Source organism: Coregonus clupeaformis, unplaced genomic scaffold, assembly GCF_020615455.1.
Source record: "Coregonus clupeaformis isolate EN_2021a unplaced genomic scaffold, ASM2061545v1 scaf1862, whole genome shotgun sequence".
Lineage (NCBI taxonomy): Eukaryota > Metazoa > Chordata > Actinopteri > Salmoniformes > Salmonidae > Coregonus > Coregonus clupeaformis.
In genome coordinates this window covers 26355-48980 of record NW_025535316.1, presented here as the reverse complement: position 1 = coordinate 48980, position 22626 = coordinate 26355, and the positions used below count along the sequence as shown (strand labels likewise).

Below are 22626 nucleotides of genomic sequence, written 5' to 3'. Positions count from 1 at the left end.
ATTCTCATGTACGGGCTACGTATGGTATACATTGTCCAACGAAGTGCTTACTTGCAAGTTCCTTCGACAATGCATCAATAGGAAATTGTAAAAATAAGAATACGAACATAAAGTAAATGGTAGTAGAATACTGTATGTTAGCATATATCAATAGAATCCTATGGGGTGGATCAAAAGCCTGCACACCCAGTTTGATTCATCCTTAAGAGTCTATTAACGAACCCGTAATAAAAAACATCCATCAAAATCCGTCAGTTTAAGGTAGAGATATCATTTTTTTGAATTGGATGCGTCTCAATCCACCGCCTACACTAATGTCGGCTTTCCGCATCTGTGGTGGAAGGTGGCTGAGCTAAGCGGTGTGTCAGACCATGAGACATCCCGACATCACTAAAACGCTGTAAGCGCTCGGAACGTCGACTACAACTCTATGGAAAGAGTAGACTGTCACGAACACGATGGTGTTCTCCGTTTTGCTCTACAAATGTCACGGGCTGTCTGAAGGTAATCCATACAAACGAATAGAAGTATGGAGGTAGTTTAGTGCCAACAAAAATAAGGGGTTAAATATGTACAAAAAAACAAAAATATTTCCTGAGCTTTCTTAAATCTCCTAATACATATACAGTACCAGTCAAAAGTTCGGACACACCTACTCATTCAAGGGTTTTTCTTTATTTTTACATTGTAGAATAATAGTGAAGACATCAAAACTATGAAATAACATACGGAATCATAGTTAAATTAAAATATTTTATATTTGCGATTCTTCAAATAGGCACCGTTTGCCTTGATTACAGCTTTGCACACTTGGCATTTTCTCAACCAGCTTCACCTGGAATTCCAACAGTCTTGAAGGAGTTCCCACATATGCTGATCACTTGTTGGCTGCTTTTCCTTCACTCTGCCGTCCGACTCATCCCAAACCATCTCAATTGGGTTGAGGTCGGGGGATTGTGGAGGCCAGGTCATCTGATGCGGCACTCCATCACTCTCCTTCTTGGTCAAATAGCCCTTACACAGCCTGGAGGTGTGTTGGCTCATTGTCCTGTTGAAAAACTAATTATAGTCCCACTAAGCCCAAACCAGGCGTATCACTGCATAATGCTGTGGTAGCTATGCTGGTTAAGTGTGCCTTGAATTCTAAATAAATCACTGACAGTGTCACCAGCAAAGCACCCCCACACCATAACACCTCCTCCTCCATGCTTTACGGTGGGAACTACAAATCCGTTCACCCACATCGGTTCTCACAAAGACACGGCGGTTTGAACCAAAAATATCAAATTTCGACTACAGGCCAAAGGACAATTTTCCACCGGTCTAATGTCCATTGCTCATGTTTCTTGGCCCAAGCAGGTCTCTTCTTCTTATTGGTGTCCTTTAGTAGTGGTTTCTTTGCAGCAATTCGACCATGAAGGCCTGATTCACACAGTCCCCTCTGAACAGTTGATGTTGAGATGTGTCTGTTACTTGAACTCTGAAGCATTTATTTGGCCTGCAATTTCAGAGGCTGGTAACTCTAATGAACTTATCCTCCACAGCAGAGGTAACTCTGGGTCTTCCATTGTGGCTGTCCTCATGAGAGCCAGTTTCATCATAGCGCTTGATGGTTTTTGCAACTGCACTTGAAGAAACTTTCAAAGTTCTGGAAATGTTCAGTATTGACTGACCTTCATGTCTTAAAGTAATGATGGACTGTCATTTCTCTTTGCTGTTCTTGCCATAATATGGACTTGGTCTTTTACCAAATAGGGCTATCTTCTGTATACCCCCCCACTACGTTGTCACAACACAACTGATTGGCTCAAACGCATTAAGAAGGAAAGAAATTCCACAAATTAACTTTTAAGAAGGCACACCTGTTAATTGAAATGCATTCCAGGTGACTACCTCATGAAGCTGGTTGAGAGAATGCAAAGTGTGTGCAAAGCTGTCATCAAGGCAAACGGTGCCTATTTGAAGAATGGCAAATATAAAATATATTTTGATTTGTTTAACACTTTTTTGGTTACTACGATTCCATGTGTTATTTCAGTTTGTCTTCACTATTATTCTTCAATGTCAATAATAGTAAAAATAAAGAAAAACCCTTGAATGAGTAGGTGTGTCCAAGCTTTTGACTGGTAGTTTATATATTTTTAAAGCTAAAGGGGTCCTAAAATTCTATATCAAACAGCTAAATGGTCTGACCATCTTAAAACAATTCCATATGTAGCTTGTTCCCTCCCACCCCAACGGCTTAGACTTTTAGAGGTTAAGAGTACTGTGCCCTGTATCTTTATCCTGAATCGAAAATTAATACAAAAACAATGGGTATCCTTGTATACATCTTTCACAGACCTGCCCAGTGTCTTCCTGTTGCTGTAGGATCGCTGCTTCCTAGTGGAGTAGAGATGCAGGTCATCACTGGAGCTGGACTCTGCTCCGTCCTCCTCTTCTTCTTCTTCTTCATCCTCCTCTTCTTCTTCTTCCTCAGCGCCCATCTCAGAGGGGTAGCCGTCCTCATCCAGCTGACAGGTGGTGGAGCCGCCCCACGTGGCCATGGTCCTGAGGAGGGTAACAAGTCGTTTAAGGCCCCACTCAGAGACTAAACCGATCCCCCTAGGCACTTCATGTAGACATGAGAGCATACGATGGCTAAAAGCTAGGGGTGTAACGATCCATCTACTACATCGATGTATCGATTTATATTCATATGATCCAACTACATCGATCTGTGCTCGGCGAGTTGGCCTTTTGGACAACATATATCGATCTAACATCGTTTTAAAATGTAATAAATCGATTGTATCGATACTAGGAAATAACCCATTGGATTTAAGCACGTCAGACTTTATATGCAGGGGTGCACATAACTGGTATGCAGATACGCAAGCGCGACAAAAATCAGGAATGCGTAATGCCACTTGTGTTACTACGCGCCTTTGCGTACTTGACCGATCTTCTCATCTAACCTTCCACATGACATGTTGCTTGTCAACTACTGTCAGGGATGTCCAAAAAGCAACAGACATTAAGCAGCTTCTTTGGCGTTTCGCCACCTACAAAGAAACGCCAACTGGAGCCAGAGCCGAAGAAAATACTTTTTTCGGAAAAGTGGCTCCAAGATGTGCAGTGGCTTGAAGCTAACGATGAGCGCACTGAAATGTGGTGCAAGATTTGCCGCTCAAATCCACATCTAGCAGACAAAACAGGTGCATTTTATAAAGGCTCAAAGAATTTCAACCATCCTTTATTTGACAAACATGAAAAGAGCAAGGAGCACACGAATGTGGCGCAAGCCATTGCTAAAAGCTAGCCGAGAATAAATGTCCAGTCGCCCACTTGCCAGATGGCGAGACAAGCTGAATGAAGAACAGCGGCAAGCTCTGTTTAATATTTTTCTCTTTCCATAAAGCTAAACACGCACGTCCCATGTCTTCCTATTCTGAGGATGTTCATTTACTGAAGCAGCTAGGAGTAAATGTCGGAGGTGCATATCATTCACGTGAAGGGGGCACACGGATCATGCAGAGCATCGCTCACACCATCAGCGGGGAGTTACGAGCCAAGTTGCAGTCTGCTGAATTTTGGGGGCTGCTTTTTGATGGATCTGAGGACATCACAAAAACTGAGCAGGAAATAGTTTACATTGTGTCTGTGTCCAGCAACGGAGAGTTTACTTCGGACTTTATTGGACTGATTGAATTGGGTGCTGACCGAACCGCACAGGCCATAACAGACGGACTTGTGAGACTTTTCCAGGACACAGGCTTGGATGACTGGACAACAAAGTTGGTCGCTGTGTGCACAGACGGGGCTGCTGTCAACGTAGGTATCTACAACGGCGTTGTGCCAAAACTCCGGCAACATGCTGCGGTTGGAGACTCCCTTGTGCACATTCTGTGCACCGCACACACACTGGAGAATTGCGCGAAATCAGCTGATCGCAACGTTCCTTACTGTGAGACATTTCATCGCTCTGTGGTCAAGCTGCTGCAGTTTTATTTACAAAAAGGTGGAGCAAAAAAAACTGCTGCACTGAATAAAGCTATGTGAAGAAAATGGGATCTCCCTTTGTGGAACTGGGTAAGTTTCATAATACCAGATGGTCTGCATGGAGGCATGAAACACTGTTAAAAATATCAAGACTATTGCCAGCCATTAAAATGCAACTGGTTACCAGGTATTTATTTCAGTCACACTGGTTGAATTTTTGGCTAAAAGGTTACTGAATCGATTTCAAGTCACTGAATCGTTTCGGATCGTATCGTTCTAAATGAACCAATATCGTCCTTGAATCGTATCGACAACCACGAATCGTGATACAAATCGAATCGTTGTTAAAACGAATCGTTACACCCCTGCTAAAAGCATCATTCTATTTCTATCTGCAACATTCAGAACGGTTCACATCATAGAATTGACCCCCGATGTAGATTTGGGGGCCTTTGTGAATAATCTACCGCTTTTCTCACCTCTCGTCCCTGCTGAGTGGCTGCGAGGCGGCGGCGTGTCCATCTGGGTCCTCCATCCTGTAGGGGAGTCGCTGAGGCCGCCTCCTCCTCTGGTGCTCGGCCATCAGGGACTCCAGGTGCTTCCTCCGCTGGCGCAGCTCCTCCCGCAGGATCTGGTGGCGCCGCATCTCACACCACAGCTGCTTGGGAACCATGAAGGTAAATGAGCGGAGTCATTTTCATGGTTACATCTGCATGATAACCCACACACTCCTATAAGAGCTCCCTGACATCTAGCCATGGCTAACTCGGTCACGCTAACCCTTACCAGTTAACTCTCAGGAAAAGCCTTGCACTGAGCGGGTGATACAAGTGTTTCACGAGCCATCACTTTAAGTTTGTACTAGCCTTGATGTTTTGTGAACCTGTCAATGAAATCAAAATAAAGAACCCACCTCGTTGTCGGTGACAGAGGCGTTAGCAGCGGCCTGGGCTGTGGGTTTGAGCACGGCGGCGGCGGCAGGAGAAGCGTTGGCTTTGGGGGCTGCAGCCGGCGCAGGGGGAGGGGCCGGGGTGGAGGTTGCAGCCGGGAGCTTCCTCATCAGGGCCTGCTGGCTCACTGTGCTGCTGGACACTGACGACTGGAGAGGAGAAGAGCGGAGGGAGAGGTAGAATGAGAGAGAGAGAGAATGATAGGAGAGAGGAGGAGATAGAGAGTGACTGTCTCAACACCCTATTCCCAATATAGGGCACTACTGTTAAAAAGAGTCCAGGAAGAAGTTCAGAAAGAAGTTCTGACACCAAAACAATCAATCAGGAAATAGGGCGATGTGTGCTCAGTGTGTTACCTGCAGGTCGGGGCAGGCCCACTGTAGGTCCTGGATTTTGTCCTGGATCTCCATCAGCCGCTGGCGCTCCTCGTGGAGCTGCTGCAACTCCTGCTGCTGCTGACGAAGCTTCTCCTCGTACAGCTTCTCCCTGAGACACACACACAACATCTTTTAGATTCACAAACAGAATCACCAGCTGTGTAATTCACACATGCTTAAATGCAGGAATGCACTCACTCAATATATAAATAGACGCAGGCACGTTCATACACATACACTTCTGATGGTTCAACAGCCTCTACTATGTATGTGTTAGTGCTCCGTGTGGGCGTGCGGGAGTCTCCTACCTGGCCTTGTCTGTGAGGGTGAGGTCTCTGGGGCTCTTGGCTGCGGAGGAGGAGGAGGCAGCAGCAGCACCTCTGGTGTTGTTGGGCTGCTGGTGGTGACCCTCGTCCTCGTTGGCCGTGGTGGCGTCTGTATCATCACTCTGGGAGACAGGAAGTCACATGGTTACTATTCCATAAGGCCATCACCCATCTTCAAATGACTCAAATTCCAGCTCTTTACTTTCTTGGACTGTAAAGGATCCTCTTCCACTCTGAACTGTCTAGACCACTCAGCTGCACCATGGTCATATTACATTATATACCATGTGTTCTATTTTGTATTATTTGCTTATACGTGTTGATATGTTTCTACTTCGCACGCTCTATATACAATGCTGTGAGAAAGTACTTGCCGCCATTCTAAATTGTATTTTCTTTTGCATATTTGTTATACTGAATGATATCAGATCTTCAACCAAAACCTACTATTAGATAAAGGGAACCGGAGTGAACAAATAACACAACAATTACATACTTATTTCATTTATTTCATAAAGAAAGTTATGCAACACCCAATGCCCCTGTATGGGGAAAAAAGTAATTGCCCCCTTGCACTCAGTGACTGGTTGTGCCGCCTTCTGCTGCAATGACTCAACCAAACACTTCCTGTAGTTATTGATCAGTCTCTCACGTCGCTGTGGAGGAATTTTGGCCACTCTTCCATGCAGAACTTCTTTAACTCAGCTACATTTTGGGGTTTTCAAGCATGAACTGCTCATTTCAAGTCCTACAACATCTGAATTGGGATTTTGTCTGTACTTTTGACTAGGCCATTCCAAAACTTCAAATGTTTTACTTTTTTACCCATTTTCATGTAGACTTGATTGTTTATTTTGGATCAGTCTTGCTGCCTGACCGATCTGCGCTTCAGTTCACAGACGGATGGTCTGACATTCTCCTGTAGAATTCTCTGATACAGACCAGAATTGATGGTTCCTTCTTTTAAGGCAAGTCATACAGGTCCTGAGGCAGCAAAGCATCCCCAAACCATCACAGTACCACCACCATGCTTGACCGTTGGTGTAGGTTCTTACTGTGGAATGCAGTGTTTGGTTTTCGCCAGGCATAATGGGACCCATGTCGTCCAAAAAGTTATACTTTTGACTCATCTGTCCATAGAACATTCTTCCAAAAGTCTTGATGATCATCCAGGTGCTTTTTGGCAAACTTGAGTCAACTTTTTGGACGAGATGGGTCCAATTATGTCTGGCGAAAACCAAACACTGCATTCCACAGTAAGAACCTCATCGGTAGTGTGATGGTTTGGGGATGCTTTGCTGCCTCAGGACCTGGATGACTTGCCTTAATAGAAGGAACCATGAGTTACGCTCTGTATCAGAGAATGTCAGGCCATCGGTCTGTGAGCTGAAGCGCAGCTCGGTCATGCAGCAAGACAATGATCCAAAATACAAATCAAGTCTACATGAAAATGGCTAAAAAGCAACACATTTTAAGTTTTGGAATGGCCTAGCAAAAGTCCAGACCTAATCCCACTTGAAATGTTGTGGCAGGACTTGAAACGAGCAGTTCATGCTTGCAAACCAACAAATATCGTTGAGTTAAAGCAGTTCTGCATGGAAGAGTGGGCCAAAATTCCTACAGCGATGTGAGACTGATCAACAACTACAGGAAGCATTTGGTTGCAGTCACTGCAGCTAAAGGTGGCACAACCAGCTATTGAGTGTAAGGGGGCAATTACTTTTTCACACAGGGAAATTGGGTGTTGCATTACTTTGTTAATTAAAATCAATAAAATAAGTATAATTTGTGTTTTTATTTTAAAATGATCTAATATTAGGTTTTGGTTGAAGATCTGATAACAAATACGTATAAAAAAAATATGCATAAATAAAGAAAATCAGAAAGGGGGCTAATACTTTTTCACTGCAATGCATACTCCCAATGATTTAATGGGTATATTGTGTCAGCGCACAGTGCCTTCTTCAGACAACGGACTTGCACTTTGGTGCCTACAATTTATTTCAGATTCTTTATCTTCCATATGCTATGTTTCTCTGTTTCTAGGTCAGTCCTCTCACCTGCACCATGGCCACCAGCTCCTGGAGCTGCCGTAGTTTCTGCTTGGCCGTCTGCAGCCGGTGGACTTTGTGGGCGTAGTCTGCGTCCTCGTTCCCCAGGCTGCTCCTCCTGCTCGACCCCGAGCCCTCGCTGTCCCGACCCCCGGCCCCCTGCGCCCCCTCTTCATCCTCCAGGGCATCGTCTTCTTCATCATCGTCGTCCTTGACCTCGTTGTAGGGGCGGTTGTACTGGCACTCTGTTGGAGGCAGAGACAATGAGGGTTAGTGAGATGAGAGTGGGTTGTGTGTGAACAGCATGGGGGTGTACAGCATGTAATGTGCGTATGTGTGTCGTGCTACCTATGGCTGAGGGGATGTTGAGGCTGCGGAGGTTTGTTGCTGCAGAGCGGTTGTTGATCTCACACTCGGTGTTGAGTCTCCCGTCAGCGCGGTTGTTGGCGCTGCCTCCTCCTCGGGCGTTGGTCAGACTGTTCATTTCTGTCCAGTTCCCAGAACGCTGTGGGTTTCTGACCAGGGGAAAGAGAGATGGAGAAGAGGGTCAAGTCTCAATTTCACTCTCCGGCGTGATTTGCCCTTGGGAATTGTATTTAGCTAAACCTTTATAATATTTCTTAGCCAGGCAAGTTATTGAGAACAAGCTATATTTTACAATAAAGACCTGGTAATGTGGGGCACATGAAGGGAACAGATGATATGCTTGGTTTGAAACTAACCAGTGACTGTCAGTGGTTGCCGGTTCGAATCCTAGGTCTGTGATGCTTAGTATCAGAATTGGACAGGGCCCACTTATAAACAGCTCTAATGCGGAATAATAACGACGTCACCCTACTCTGTCCGTGTCCCTCAAGTACCTGATGTTGGTGATGGGGGCCGGGCGGTTCTCCTGCTCCGAGTCGAACATGGTCTCCAGCATGGAGCCGTCCTCCTCAGTCTCCTCCTCCTCCTCTTCCTCCTTCACGTTCTCGTTGACCGTGTCCACCATCATGTCCGATGTCTGCTCGTAGTACTGCACCAGCTCACGCAGCTCGTTCAGACGCTTGTGCACCTCCTTCAGCTTCCTGTGGTGGTGTGGGGGGAGAGACTTAGGCCTGATTCCGTTTTAAATGTCCAAAGACTTAAAAGCATTGGATTGGCCTTCTGCCCAAAGTGTGCACTCTTCACAACCCCCCACACCCAAGAATTTACAGCACCTCACGTGAGCTGCAAGCAGTCTATTCCCTTTGAGTCACATTTCAGAAACAGTGTGGGGGAATGAATGGGGAGAAATGGAATGGGGGAAAGAGACTATGGTTGATACATGGACAACTGCTTCAATGAAGGAGAGACACTTGACTAATTGGATCCATTGTTGCTCAGACTGATGAATGAATAAGAGGGATAAGGGTGATGGATGATAGAGTTTGTCTGAAGGAACAGTACAGTATGGATCTTCAGCTGCCGGTACCAGAGTGATAGAAAGGGTGCATGCTAATAGTCTGAGCTGGTTCCCTCTACTAGTCTCCTTTGCTTCATTGCCACTGGGTTGTATTCATTAGGGCACCACTGGGTTGTATTCATTAGGGCACCACTGGGTTGTATTCATTAGGGCACCACTGGGTTGTATTCATTAGGGCACCACTGGGTTGTATTCATTAGGGCACCACTGGGTTGTATTCATTAGGGCACCACTGGGTTGTATTCATTAGGGCACCACTGGGTTGTATTCATTAGGGCACCACTGGGTTGTATTCATTAGGGCACCACTGGGTTTTATTCATTAGGGCACAAGTCCAGGTAGTCCCAATAGACATGGAACACTGGTCACTTGAATCATGTTTACATACTGTTTTACTCATTTCATATGTATATACTGTATTCTAGTCAATGCCATCCTATTCAACTATTGCTGTATAAATACTATTCAATCCTACGTATTCTACAGATATACTAAATATTCTATCCACATACTGTCCATAATGTCTATACATCCCATCACATACATATACTCCGGACTCAGACATTGCTCGTCCTAATATTTATATACATTTCTTAATTCCATTATTTTACTTTGAGATGTGTGAATTGTTAGATACTACTGCACTGTTGAACACAAGCATTTCGCTACACCCGCAATAACATTGCTAAATATGTGTATGCGACCAATAAAATTGGATTTGGGCAAGTCCAGGTAGTTCCTCTGTGTTTCAGTCAGTTTTCTTCCATTTGGTGCCTTATGAATACAACCGTGGTGTGATGTGCACTGATCTTAATAATAGTTGGAGTTTAGTACCGGAGTTTGTCTGCTGGGGCGTCCTCATGCTGGGGGTGCTGGGTGTGTGTGGCGGGGTGGTAGGTGGAGGGGTCCCGTCTCATGGCTGAGGCCCCGTTGGGCTCCCGGTACAGGGCAGAGGGGCGGTCCGAGGAGGGGCCCGCGCCCAGAGCCAGGCTACGCTGAGAGGACACAGACACAACGGCGCCGCGACCTGAGGGAACAACATACACGCGTCACTCACACATGCACGGCTGCAAACTTACAAGCTTCTATCATATAAAACAAGTTTCTCCCCAAAGAATGTAAGATGGGAGCTGCGCCACTATGTAAACACAATAAAAAAACACATCTAAAAAGTTTGTTATCATTGAAGGCTCTAGATTGCAGGAAACAGCTTTGCAGGTGTTCAAATAAGCAATAATCTCTGAAAAATCTAAAAATATCACTGACCCCTCCGGGCCTCCATCCCTGACGGTGTTATCCTACTCCTAGTCAGCTACAGAGACGAACCATAACTTACAGGAGTTGTTGTTGAGGGTCTGGTCGCGGAGCGAGTGCAGCTCCTGCAGGATCTTGTCCATGGTCTGCTTCTTGTCCTGCAGCTCCTGCAGCTTGGTCAGCTTGGCGCTCGCCGCCGAGGCCGACGTGGGGGTGATGGAGGTCAGGGAGGTGAGAGGGTGGGATGGAGGAAGGAGGAGGAGGCAGAGCGGGGAGGAGGGGAAGGCTGGGAGGAGCGGGAGCGGCAGACTTCCCGAGAGAGGGAGAGGCTCGCGGCTTGTCTGCGGTTGTCTGGGACTACTGCCTTGGTCTGAGGAAGGAAAGGCACACAGGATGTTAGTAGGCGCATAAACACAAACATTCAACTCATCATTTATTACTTTGATGGGTAGCACTTCACATTACCACAAGGGATAAAGTGGTAATAACATGGTAACAAGTTCTATTTACTCAACATGGAGACTTCATTTTGCCCAGTTATCCCTTCATTTAAATGGAATGATTCTTGTTATAGGGTTATTCACCACGTATGTAATAGAGGGGTAACAATACCATGTTATTGCAACTTTAGCCCGTGCTGTAAAGTGCTACCTTATGTTTGCCAGGGTTGTATTCATTAGGCACCAGACAGAAGAAAATGCTAATACTTTTGGCTATGGTGTGCCCTAATTAATACGACCCAGTACTGTATGTTGCTGGTACCTGGGAGTCGTGCAGCTGGTTGTGGAAGCGCTGAATGAGGTCGTTCAGCTCATCGTTCAGCTCCGAGGTGATGCTCAGCCCTGACACACTGCCTGTGGTCTCCGTCGGCACTGGAACAACACACACAAACATACACACCAAATGAAAAAAGGTTACGTGTGTGTAGGTACCTGCTCTGCATGTGCGCTGTGTGTGTGTTTACACTATGCGAGTGTGTGCTCTCTCTATGTGGTCCGTGTCTCACCGGTGTCAGCCATAGTGTGGGAGGCGTGCTGGGAGCTGTGCTGCAGGGTCAGTAGTGCTGCCTGGCGGCCCTGTAGAGCCCTGAGCTGCTCCTGCTGCTCCAGCATCTTCTTCAGGAGCTCGTGCTGCTTCCTCAAGTTCTCCAGCTCCTCCTTCTGGTCACTGCGGCCTGCAACGCGGCCCTGTTTTAGACACACACATAAGAAAAACGCCAGCACAAGCAGAACTGGGTCAGACGCTAACAGCGAAGATTTCCTGGTGTTACACCGGCAATGGAAGGTGGAGGGAGGGATGGAGAGATGGAGGGAGAGAGGAAGAGCGAGGGATGACAGCAATAAGATTAGCCTCGGTCTGCTTGGGTGGCACTACTTCTAGAAGCAGTGTCTTACTATCTAGTAGAGATGGTAAAGCATATCCCTATGCAGCGTATTAGATGATCTCGTTTGTGACCAATCCAAACTCCTCTACAAAACAAAAAAAATTGCAGAAGCAGGAGGGGTTGTCAGAACTAGAGGAAGGGCTACTCACGGTGGCGTTGGAGGCGTCTGAGGAGCGCACCTCGATGTTGAGGGAGGTGCTCTCTGGCAATGAGCCTAAACCCACGGCAGAGTCCAGTGTTCCCGCCTCGTCCTCCTCGTCCTCCCTCGCCTACAGAAGACGGGGCGTCAGTAAAATAGTAGGCACAGACTGCAAGCAGTCTCCCTCCTTGGCCCCAACTATGGTGCTATGGACACTGAGGGTGTAGTGGCTATGGGAACCCAGGTCTTCTCAACCGTTTCCTTCCCCCTCGCTTTTCAATGTAATACTTGAACAGTGGTTGGAGTGAAAAGTTAGGACTGGCCATAAGTACTGCACATATGCCAGAGGGGGTATCGTATTTAATATTGATAGCAAGATGCGCTGACAGCAAGATCAAATGACACATGCCATCCAGCAGTTCAGAAGCAATGTGTGTCATGTCCTAGATTTATCTGCCAAATGGAACAAGATACACGACTGTGTCTGTCGGCGTGTTTCAGACGCCTTGGCATAAAAAATACATGACCAGGGTGCAGTGAAGAGTTCCCAAACACAACACCTTGAACTATCAACATCAATGTGAGAAAGAAGCAGTGGACAGCAGGCTTCTTTAACAGGCAAAAGCCCAAGCTTATTTTTTACTAATCACTACCAGACACAGAGTGAATTCAAACTAAAAATGTATCTCGAAAGCAGCCCCTCTCATCCTTAAATGACAGAAGGATGGAAAGAGAGATAGACCAAAAGAAAGAGAAAAATATATAAAAAGACAGACAGATCAAGCCAAAGAGAGAGGAAGGAGAAATTAGAAAAACAGAGAGACACAAAGCCAAAGAGAGACAGTGAGAAAGCCGTGATAAGCCGGCGGTACTGTACTGACCAGCATCTTCTGCAGGAAGCGGAGGTAGGACCTCTCCTGCTCCTTGAGGTGGGCGATGAGGTGGGTGAGGCGCTCCACGTTGGCCGGGATGTCGTTCTTCTCCACCAGATCATCCCTCATGGAGCTGGCCTTGCCGATGTACTCCCGGATCTGAACCAGCTTGCTCACCACCTGACCGGGACACCAGAGTGTGAGGGTGTGTGAGAGATAGTGTGACAACAGAGAGAGAGCATGTGTGCGTGCATGTGTAAATGATAGAGAGAGCGAGACAGAGAGCGAGAAATCGTGTGTGAGAGCGCGGATACCAATCCGCTCAGTGCAGACTGAGCTAAACGAGGGCAGAACTCACTTGGGAACCTGCGGTGGTGGCTTATTTTTAAATTGCCCTAAATACACACTGGTTTCATCGTCATCTTGCTCACTTAGTCTCCCATCCTTGTTCTACTATTTATTTTTTTACAGGAGCGAGAGCACGGCACCCCTTGTGATCGTCTGCAGACAGTACAGGACGATCAGGTCAGTGCAAGCACAGACTTGAATGGTGAAAATGCTGTTCCAAGGTATGCTATTTATAGAGATTTGTCCAAAATGTGTTACTGAGTAGGAAAAATTTACCCACTTTTCTTCCATCTACCGACAACTAAACTACCTTTATCGTATGCATTGTCCTGTTTGTTCTATTGTAACTAAGTATTGAAACAACTACAAACTTCAAATCATTTGCATTGTGCAATAAGTGGTTGATCAAACAAAAACGAAGACTACATAGAGACAGTATAAAAAAAACAAGCCCTGAAAAGCCCTAATCCTTCACTAAACCAAAGTGCCTAGACATTACCTACCTGGCTACTGTCGATGCTGAGCTCTCCTCTCCCATCCTCCCTAGAGGGAAGAAGCCCTCTCTCGGCCCGACTACCAAGCCCAGGGGTGTCATTGCTGGGCAGGGAGGGGGCGACAGCGTCCCTGAGACCCAGGCCAGGGCTCTGCTTCTTGGCTGTGGCGGCGACAGAGGGGTTGCGGGGGCCGAGGCGGAGGGGGCCTCCCGACTCTTGTTGGTGTTGACGTGCAGCGGCAGGAATTTGAAGGGCTTTTTGTTTTCCGCCGCCAGCTGTCGCTGGTTGTTGGCTGCTGTGACGCGGCCCTGGGAGTCACTGCCGACGCTCCTCTGGGAAAAGAGAGCGAGGGATGTCATAACCTGGCTTCCAGTCTAAATTACAGTACTATGAAACAGAACAATGCTGCAGAACCTCTGCGATATAAAAAGCTGGAAAGAAGGTTCTTTGGAACATTTAATAATTGAAAACTTTCACATTCCTAAAGACAACAAAAAAAGCTTAATTTTTGTACATGAACAGTATAATAATAATAATAATAATAATATGCCATTTAGCAGACGCTTTTATCCAAAGCGACTTACAGTCATGCGTGCATACATTTTTTTTTTGTGTATGGGTGGTCCCGGGGATCGAACCCACTACCTTGGCGTTACAAGCGCCGTGCTCTACCAGCTGAGCTACAGAGGACCACCAGTACACTTCCACAACATCTTTGGTGGACTTTAAAATGTTAACTAGGACCCCCTACAGACCCCAACAATCACAGATGAATCCTCCAAGAAGAAACGCACAGTTCAGAAAGCTCTAAGGAGAACCCTCTCACCTCGTCCAGGTCAGTGAAGTTGATCCTCTGCCGGAGACGGTCCAGCTCGGCCTGGTCGGGCACCGACATCTGGGTGGTGTACTTGACGTGGGGGAAGGAGTGAGGGGTGTGTGTCCTCCTCCGCCCCGTGCCAGGTGTGGACTCCGGGGAGATTTCATTGGTCAGTCGGCTCTCCGCCACGCCGCCGGCTGAGAACTTCTTCCTGTTCTTCTCCGTCGAGCGGTTGGCCTTCTTCTGCTGGATGCCCCAGTCCTGAAAGGGGACAGGAAGCTTTCAAAAGGGGTGTAGGGTGAAGTTATCACTAAACACTGATGGGTCAGTTTTGGATTTCCCCCCACAAATGGTTAAGGTTAGGATTGGGGAAAGGGAAGCTGATCCTTGACATTTACCTAGTGGAAACTTCACCCTGGAGCTTTAAAAAGGACAGAAGGTCCTTGCATGTGTTTTATATATTAACATGTACTGTTTAATGCTGTACTTGCTTGATGATAAGCACATCATGGTTCCCCAAAGGGGACGCATTACAATACACTTGTAATAGACCATTTCAAATCCATGTCTCGCTTTGATCAGCATTGTAGGTAGATTGACAGACTCTAGAGCTAGTCAGTGAGGGGGCTGAATCCTTACTAGAGCTATAGAGTACCACAGTATGAGTCATAATACCCATAAAACCTAGCGGTCAAACAGGGAAATGGTTCCAATTGTTTTTCCACCATTTATTTTTTCCCCATAGGTCATTTTAGAAACACTTCAAATAAGGGCTGTGTTTCGTGTAGATGAATGGTGGAAAAATGATTGGAACCATTTCCCTGTTTGACCGCTAGGTTTTATGGGTATTATGACACCTCCACTGTGGGGCTATATACGCACAAACAACTAATGCAATCACAAAGATTTTAGTTACTTTCACAAATCTCCAGTTAGGATTCAGCCTTTTAGTGTCCATTCTCAATAGTCGCGTCCCAAATGTCACCCTATTCCAGTAGTGCCCTACTTTCGACCAGGACCCATAGGGCTCTCTGGTCAAAAGTACTGCAGTGCACTACATAGGGAATAGGGTTCCATTTGGGACGCATCCATTGTCTCTGTACCATGTTGTTGAGCCGGTCTTCTAGGCTGCTGCCGTTGGTAACGGTCCAGTTGTGCAGCTCCTGCTCGTCTGCGCAGTCGTCAAAGGGAGTGCCCCCTGTCGCCATGTCCTCCTCGGCTCCGCACCTGTTGGGTCGTTGACATGCATCGTCAGTCAACACTCTAGAACGGCTTTGGACTGGAGACAGAAGCATGTGCACGTACACACACACACATAGTATGTCTCTTTCATATTGGCATACTGTACACAACTCATTCACTCACACACTCACCAGGGTTTCCGTTTGCCGGTAATTGCCGGCTTTTGGACGATAAAAAAATGAAAAGACGATAAGTAAAAATTGTTGCCAGCCAAATTGACCAGGATAATTGTTTTTCCTCCCAGTGCAAAATAATGCTTTTTATTAATTGATGGAAATACATTTCACAGTCGTGCTTATCGGTCTATTAGGTTATTTTGTTACATTTAGCAGAATTAAAATTGGGGTGTGTGTATTTTCATTAGTCATCATCAATGTCCCCTCTAAGCTGCGCGAGCGCAGTAGCCCCGGGACTGCTGCGCAGAAACATCAGCTCACAGATAACTTCACTCAACTTTCTAGAGCAGTGGTCACCAACCGGTCGATCACGATCGACCTCCAATGCATTCATAGTGAATCGCCAAACATTTCTGTAAAAAAAACATTGATAAAGCCTTGTGTTCCTATTTTCTTTTTTCTTCGTCTCGGGATGTTGGTGGTAGGTGCACCCGATTCACCTGCCCTACGCGCCGGGTAGGCCAACTTTTGACATTTTGAAATATTTCATGTGTCTGAAGGTACAATCTCTGCCTTCCCGGCGGGCTCGGAGAGCAAATCAAGTGCACTATAGGCCTACCGCTGGCCAATCGGATGGCTCAGATTACCGTGTCTGTAGTAATGTAGCAGGCATAAAAGAAAGCTACAGCAAAGTTGATACTGTGAGATTTCAAAACCATGACTAGAGAGAAACTGTCAACGAATACAGCAAAGAGCTGCTGTTTTTATGAATGACTTAATGTTTAAGTTCTTACTCAGCACTGTCAACACTTTGTATTCAACACTTTTATAAGCCATAAAATGTGCGTTCTTCCTATTTCCACTCAGCACTACAACAAGCACTGCAGCTGTAATGAATGAGTAGGAAAGTGTATCTATAGTCTTGCGTTATTATTAGTGGCTTGGGTCTTCTTTAATACCGAGGAATATTTCACTTTCTTTGTCCATAGGAGTAACATGAATTTGTGCATGAGGCAGAAATAATGCAGTGCGACTTGAGTTTCGCCATCAGCTGGAAGACGGTGTCCCTTTTTGGTCAGTCTCAGGGAGAGTGGAGGGATGTTTAGAGGCGGACCCTCAGTCTGCTGCTCTCTACCTCCGCTGAGACTGACCATCAGATGCAGGCAAAATCAGCTCAGTAAAATAAAAAGCAAATTATTTAAAATGTATGCTCACTCAGCTGTGCCTCACAAGTAAAACAATAACGGATATATTACTGGTGCGATCATATAGCCTACCTCAAATGTTGAAATATATATATATACAGCTCTGGAAAAAAGTTAGATTATCAGTTTCTCTGGTTTTACTATTTATAGGTATGTGTTTGGGTAAAAATAACATTTTTGTATTATTCTATAAACTACTGACAACATTTCTCCCAAATTCCAAATAAAAATATTGTCATTTAGAGCATTTATTTGTAGAAAATGACAACTGGTCAAAATAACAGTGTTGTCAGACCTCAAATAATGCAAAGAAAATAAGTTCATGTTCATTTTTAAACAACACTAATGTTTTAACTTAGGAAGAGTTCAGAAATCAACATTTGGTGGAATAACCCTGATTTCCAATCACAGCTTTCATGCGTCTTGGATGCTCTCCACCAGTCTTTCACATTGATGTTGGGTGACCTTATGCCACTCCTGGCGCAAAAATTCAAGCAGCTCAGCTTTGTTTGATGGCTTGTGACCATCCATCTTCCTCTTGATCACATTCCAGAAGTTTTCAATGGGGTTCAGGTCTGGAGATTGGGCTGGCCATGACAGGGTCTTGATCTGGTGGTCCTCCATCCACACCTTCATTGACCTGGCTGTGTGGCATTGGCGCATTGTCCTGCTGGAAAAACCAATCCTCAGAGTTGGGGAACAATGTCAGAGCAAAAGGAAGCACGTTTTCTTCCAGGACAACCTTGTACGTGGCTTGATTCATGCGTCCTTCACAAAGACAAATCTGCCCGATTCCAGCCTTGCTGAAGCACCCCCAGATCATCACCGATCCTCCACCAAATTTCACAGTTGGTGCGAGACACTGTGGCTTGTAGGCCTCTCCAGGTCTCTGTCTAACCATTAGACGACCAGGTGTTGTGCAAAGCTGAAAATTGGACTCATCAGAGAAGATGACCTTACTCCAGTCCTCTACGGTCCAATCCTTATGGTCTTTTGCAAACCTCAGCCTGGCTCTTCTTTGCTTCTCATTGATGAAGGGCTTTTTTCTAGCTTTGCACGACTTCAGCCCTTCCCCTAGGAGCCTGTTTCGAACCGTCCTCGCCGTGCACTTCACCCCAGCTGCTGTTTGCCATTCTTTTTGTACGTCACTTGATGTCATCCTACGGTTGTTGAGTGACATTCGAATGAGTTGGCGGTCATCCCGGTCAGTAGAGAGTCGTTTTCGCCCTCTGCCGGTCTGTAGCTTTGTTGTACCCAATGTCTGCTGCTTGACCTTGTTCTTATGAACCGCCGTCTTTGAAATTTTAAGGATGGAAGCAACCTGACGCTCACTGTATCCCTCTGCCAGTAAAGCCAGAATTGAAACCTTTTCCTCACTCAAAAAACATTCCTTTTCAACTCTTTTGGCATGGTCAATAGTTATTTTTTGATTAATATTACTTTTGAGATACTATTAGAACTATTTTTGCCATCCAGCTGGTCCTATTGCAAGAGGATAGTGATGACCACAGCAGTGGTTTTTATACTTTGCCTCGTTAAATAAGATTTGGTTCAGGTGATCACCTAATCAGTACCTAATTCAGTAGAATGTTGTGTGCCTGTGTTGGAATTCAACAGACACTGGAATGGAATGGCTGTCATACATGTAGAGATGCTGATTTAATAAAAATGTGCAGTGGTCTCTTAATTTTTTCCAGAGCTGTATATATATATTTTAAATGGCCCGAACAACAATGCATTGGCAGGGTAATTCAAGCAAAGCTAATATAAAGTGATAATGTTTCGGGCCTATAGCTTACTGCACAAACTTCATTGCTACAGTACTGTTTTTAATTGGTTAATGTTGCATAGGCTTACATTTTTTAAGGCATGTTAAAAAGAAATCTGAGAGGTAGATCTCGGTTTGCATTTTGACTCAGAAAGTGATCTTAACTCAGAAAAGGTTGGTGACCACTGTTCTAGAGTTTTCCCTGTTAACATTATCAACGTTTCCCTTCACTGTGGCAATTGTGATTGAATCAACGCAGGTTATTGTCAAGCCCTATATGTTTTTTTTTCAAAATTCTCATGGAATGTAAACCTACATTGAACACCACACATTGGCTGCTACTGTAGGCTGAATGATAGAACAGCTATATCCATGTTAAAGATGTTATGGGATGCATTTTCTTCATTGTTTTTGATGGTAGGCCACTCTGGTAGGCCTACATTATGATCAAATAGCCACAGTAGTCTACATACATGGCCACTGTTTAAACTAACTTAAAGCGGGAACAGCCTCAGTGTTCAGAGTAAACGCGCGCTGGAAGTTGCACAGAATTTTCACAACTTTCAAGCTTGCGCTCAGCAGACTTGAAATTCTCAGTGCCGGAAATAATTAGAGGGAACATTGGTCGTAATGTATCATTTCTTACCCGCGCACAGTGCTAGAACTGCTGCTGCAGCCGCAGCTCCTCAGCTCGTTGCTGCTGGAGTAAAACATGTACTTTTATAAGACCAGTCATTGGGCAACAATTCTGAACACAGTCACCTGTTAAAAACAGTTTTGATGGCCACGATTAAAAATAACTACTATTTTTATTATCAACTGGCAATTGCGACGCGCCTCCCATTCAAGTGCAAAGGCAACGGTAGGCATGCTATCAGCACATCACCCACCACTTTGCAATGTGAACTGGAGGCAGTATGAATTTTGAAAATCGAATTAATTGTTTGAAACCTGAATGTTTTACTTCAAAGCAGCCTAGGAAAAATCTGACCATAGAAACATTGAGGCAATTATTTTATAAAGACTTCCTCATATGCCATTGAAACCAGCATCTCTCCTGTTGGTATTCATATCACCTTTCTTTCATTGTCCAGAAGCCAAAAGGCACAATCCCAGTCATATTATCAACCTAAGTTTCTAACGCTGGCATCAGGTGTGCTGTTTGGAATGGTGTTGTTTTCCCACGAATTGCATTTAGGCAAATGTTTGAAAATAACGTTTTAGTGTCTCCTTCATTACAGGAGTTGGATGTTCTGTTAAGATGAATACCATAATCTAAATGTAATTTCTGACATTTTGAGCACCGTGGGTGGACGTCCTAATGGGTTATGCACACAATGCATAACATTATGGGTCAGGTACTTTTCTCAAATTGGCAGCAAATTAAACTATTTAATGTCACGTTGTATGGCGCCACATTTTCCTAATGGAAACCCAGACACACACACGTCAAAACAAACAAGATGTGTTTCCGAAGTAGCTTCACAGTTATGACACTGACAGAGTGCATGATTCTAGAGGTGTTTGTTGCTTTCAGAAACATCCTCCAGTCAGAAACGGTGGCTTGTTTGGAGGAATGTTCCTGCAACTAAGCAACAACATTCACAGACCTTACCCTTAGTATGACAAGTATTACAGTAAACTAAACCATAACGTGAGGCATAACGTTAATAATCCAAAACACCATAGCTAGCTACAAACCATTGTATGACATAGCTAATAATAATAATAATAATAATAATAAACATTACCGATATCAATAACGTTACTTTACCTATCGATTACGTACCTGTGCGGTGTATTCAGTCACCCACTATTAAATGTGTTGGTTTGCTTTTGGGGAGGTCGCGGATTGAGTAAGGATGTCTTGCTGACTACGTAACTAGCTAATTTCCCAACAAAAGGCACTTCTAGCCTTGTAGACCGCTAGAATTCCCTCCACTTCAGCGAGTTCGCGGGAGCCAACTGTCAGTAGCAACAACTAACAACTACCCCCCCTTCTAATAAGTTCTAACTTAACGAAGTACGGTGACAAAAACCTTCATCGATATCCACTCAAATAGCCTATCGATGCGGTTTATTCATCATTTGGGATACCAATGTAGCTATGCAAATCTAAACTAGTTTACCTTTGTCACTGTTTGGCAACATGAAATTGCACGCCATGGTAACGCTTGACCCCCCCACCACCACCCCCCCCTCCCCGCGAAAACTGGAGGTGAAATTCCGACAATGGAAAATACATTGAAGGCTAACTAACGTTAATGGTTGCATACACTGCCCTTGGAAAGTTTGAACAATTGATGTTCAAAACAAAAGCTGGTGTTAAATTCGGAGGGGAAAGTATTGTCAGTAGTAGGAATTACAGTTAGCTAGGTAACGTCAACTTGCTAACGTAGCTAGTAGCTCACGTTACCTAGCTAGCTGGCCAACTAAAAACAAACAAGATTTCACGGCCTGACAAGATTGCATGCCTAGATAGCTAGTTACCTAGTTAGTTCTTGTTGGCTATAACAGTTTCAAAATGTGTACACGTAGCTGGTTAAATACAATAGCTAATGCCTACTCGAAAATACAGCACCAACCTAGTTTTGTTTGGGGTAAGGAGGTAGCTAACTTGATAGCGAGCTACGTGATGATGCTACGCTAGCTAGCTGGTGGTGAACTAGCCACTTGCCCTGGCTTGGCTAATAAAAGTAGTGTAAAGAAATGAATTACCTCAGTGAGTTTTTGAGAAATTCTCGTAACACTTTATGGTCAACGGCTCATTCTAACAGCCAGGAGAAGGCTGTGTCTCAATAAACACAAATAAGTCGTTTCGGTGTTGATGATGAATCCACTCAGTCAACGTACGCTTGTCAGCCATTATATTCCCTGTTCAAGGAGGCGGAGTGATATAAAATAGTAGTGCTACTTGAACAAGAGCCCTCATCGTCAATACTGTTATGTTTTTTCTCAAATGCACACACACATATGTAAGGAGTATATCAAAGTGACTGTAATTATGTGTACCATATTTTGGACTAATATACAGGCAATGGCACCCCTATTGAATAAGGTACTATTTAGGCTCTCGGATGGTTAATTAATGGTACGTTACGTTGGAAGAATGTCAGTGTTTTGCCTAAATGTTGCATTTTTCATACATCAAGTTTAAATGAATTTATTCAAATTGGTCAATGATTTACAGTATTCACTCACACTACTGCCATGGAAAAATTTAAATATTCTAACTGTTACAAGCTCTAATTATATGATAAACAAACAGGCCCCTTTGTGAAGCAATAGGACCTAGCCTTATCATCTGAGCTGAAAGTTTGCCACTCACAGACACATAAAACATTGTGTCTTGTATTCCCTATAATCTATATTAATAATAAATTGAGACTGGAGAGAAGTATCAAAAAACACTGCAAGATTTGCTTAAGTTTACAGAATGATGTGCCCGAGCACCAACCTACAACCGCACTCTTTGCTACAACTCCATCCAGCTACATGGGGTGTCTCATCCTGCGAAATTGATTTTACAGGCATGCTGGGAACATGAGCGAAGACAGAACACGAGCTTTGGGTGGGTGGGTAATACCCAGGCGAAGGAGATGGGACTGTATGGAAGGGAGTATAGTCCAACTGTAGCTATTTCTGTAAATCCACCATGGCTACTCCCGCCTCCAGTAGTTGGGTCAGCATTTGTAGTGCAGGAATGTGGGGTGGAAGTCAGGAAACGTATTACAGATCATCTGGCTGTATATACGGCAGAGCTCATGGCCATACTGTTGGCCTTGCAGTGGGTGGAGGAAGTCAAACAAGACTGAGTAGTTATTTGCTCTGATTCAAGTGCCGTGTTAATGAGTCTCC

General features: G+C 44.9%; 1 pseudogene; it reads right to left on the bottom strand.

Moving 5' to 3' along the window:
- The window catches only part of LOC121551086, a 37610-nt pseudogene extending 15964 nt beyond the window's left edge, over positions 1-21646 (bottom strand).
- Between the last annotated feature and the right edge of the window lie 980 nt (positions 21647-22626).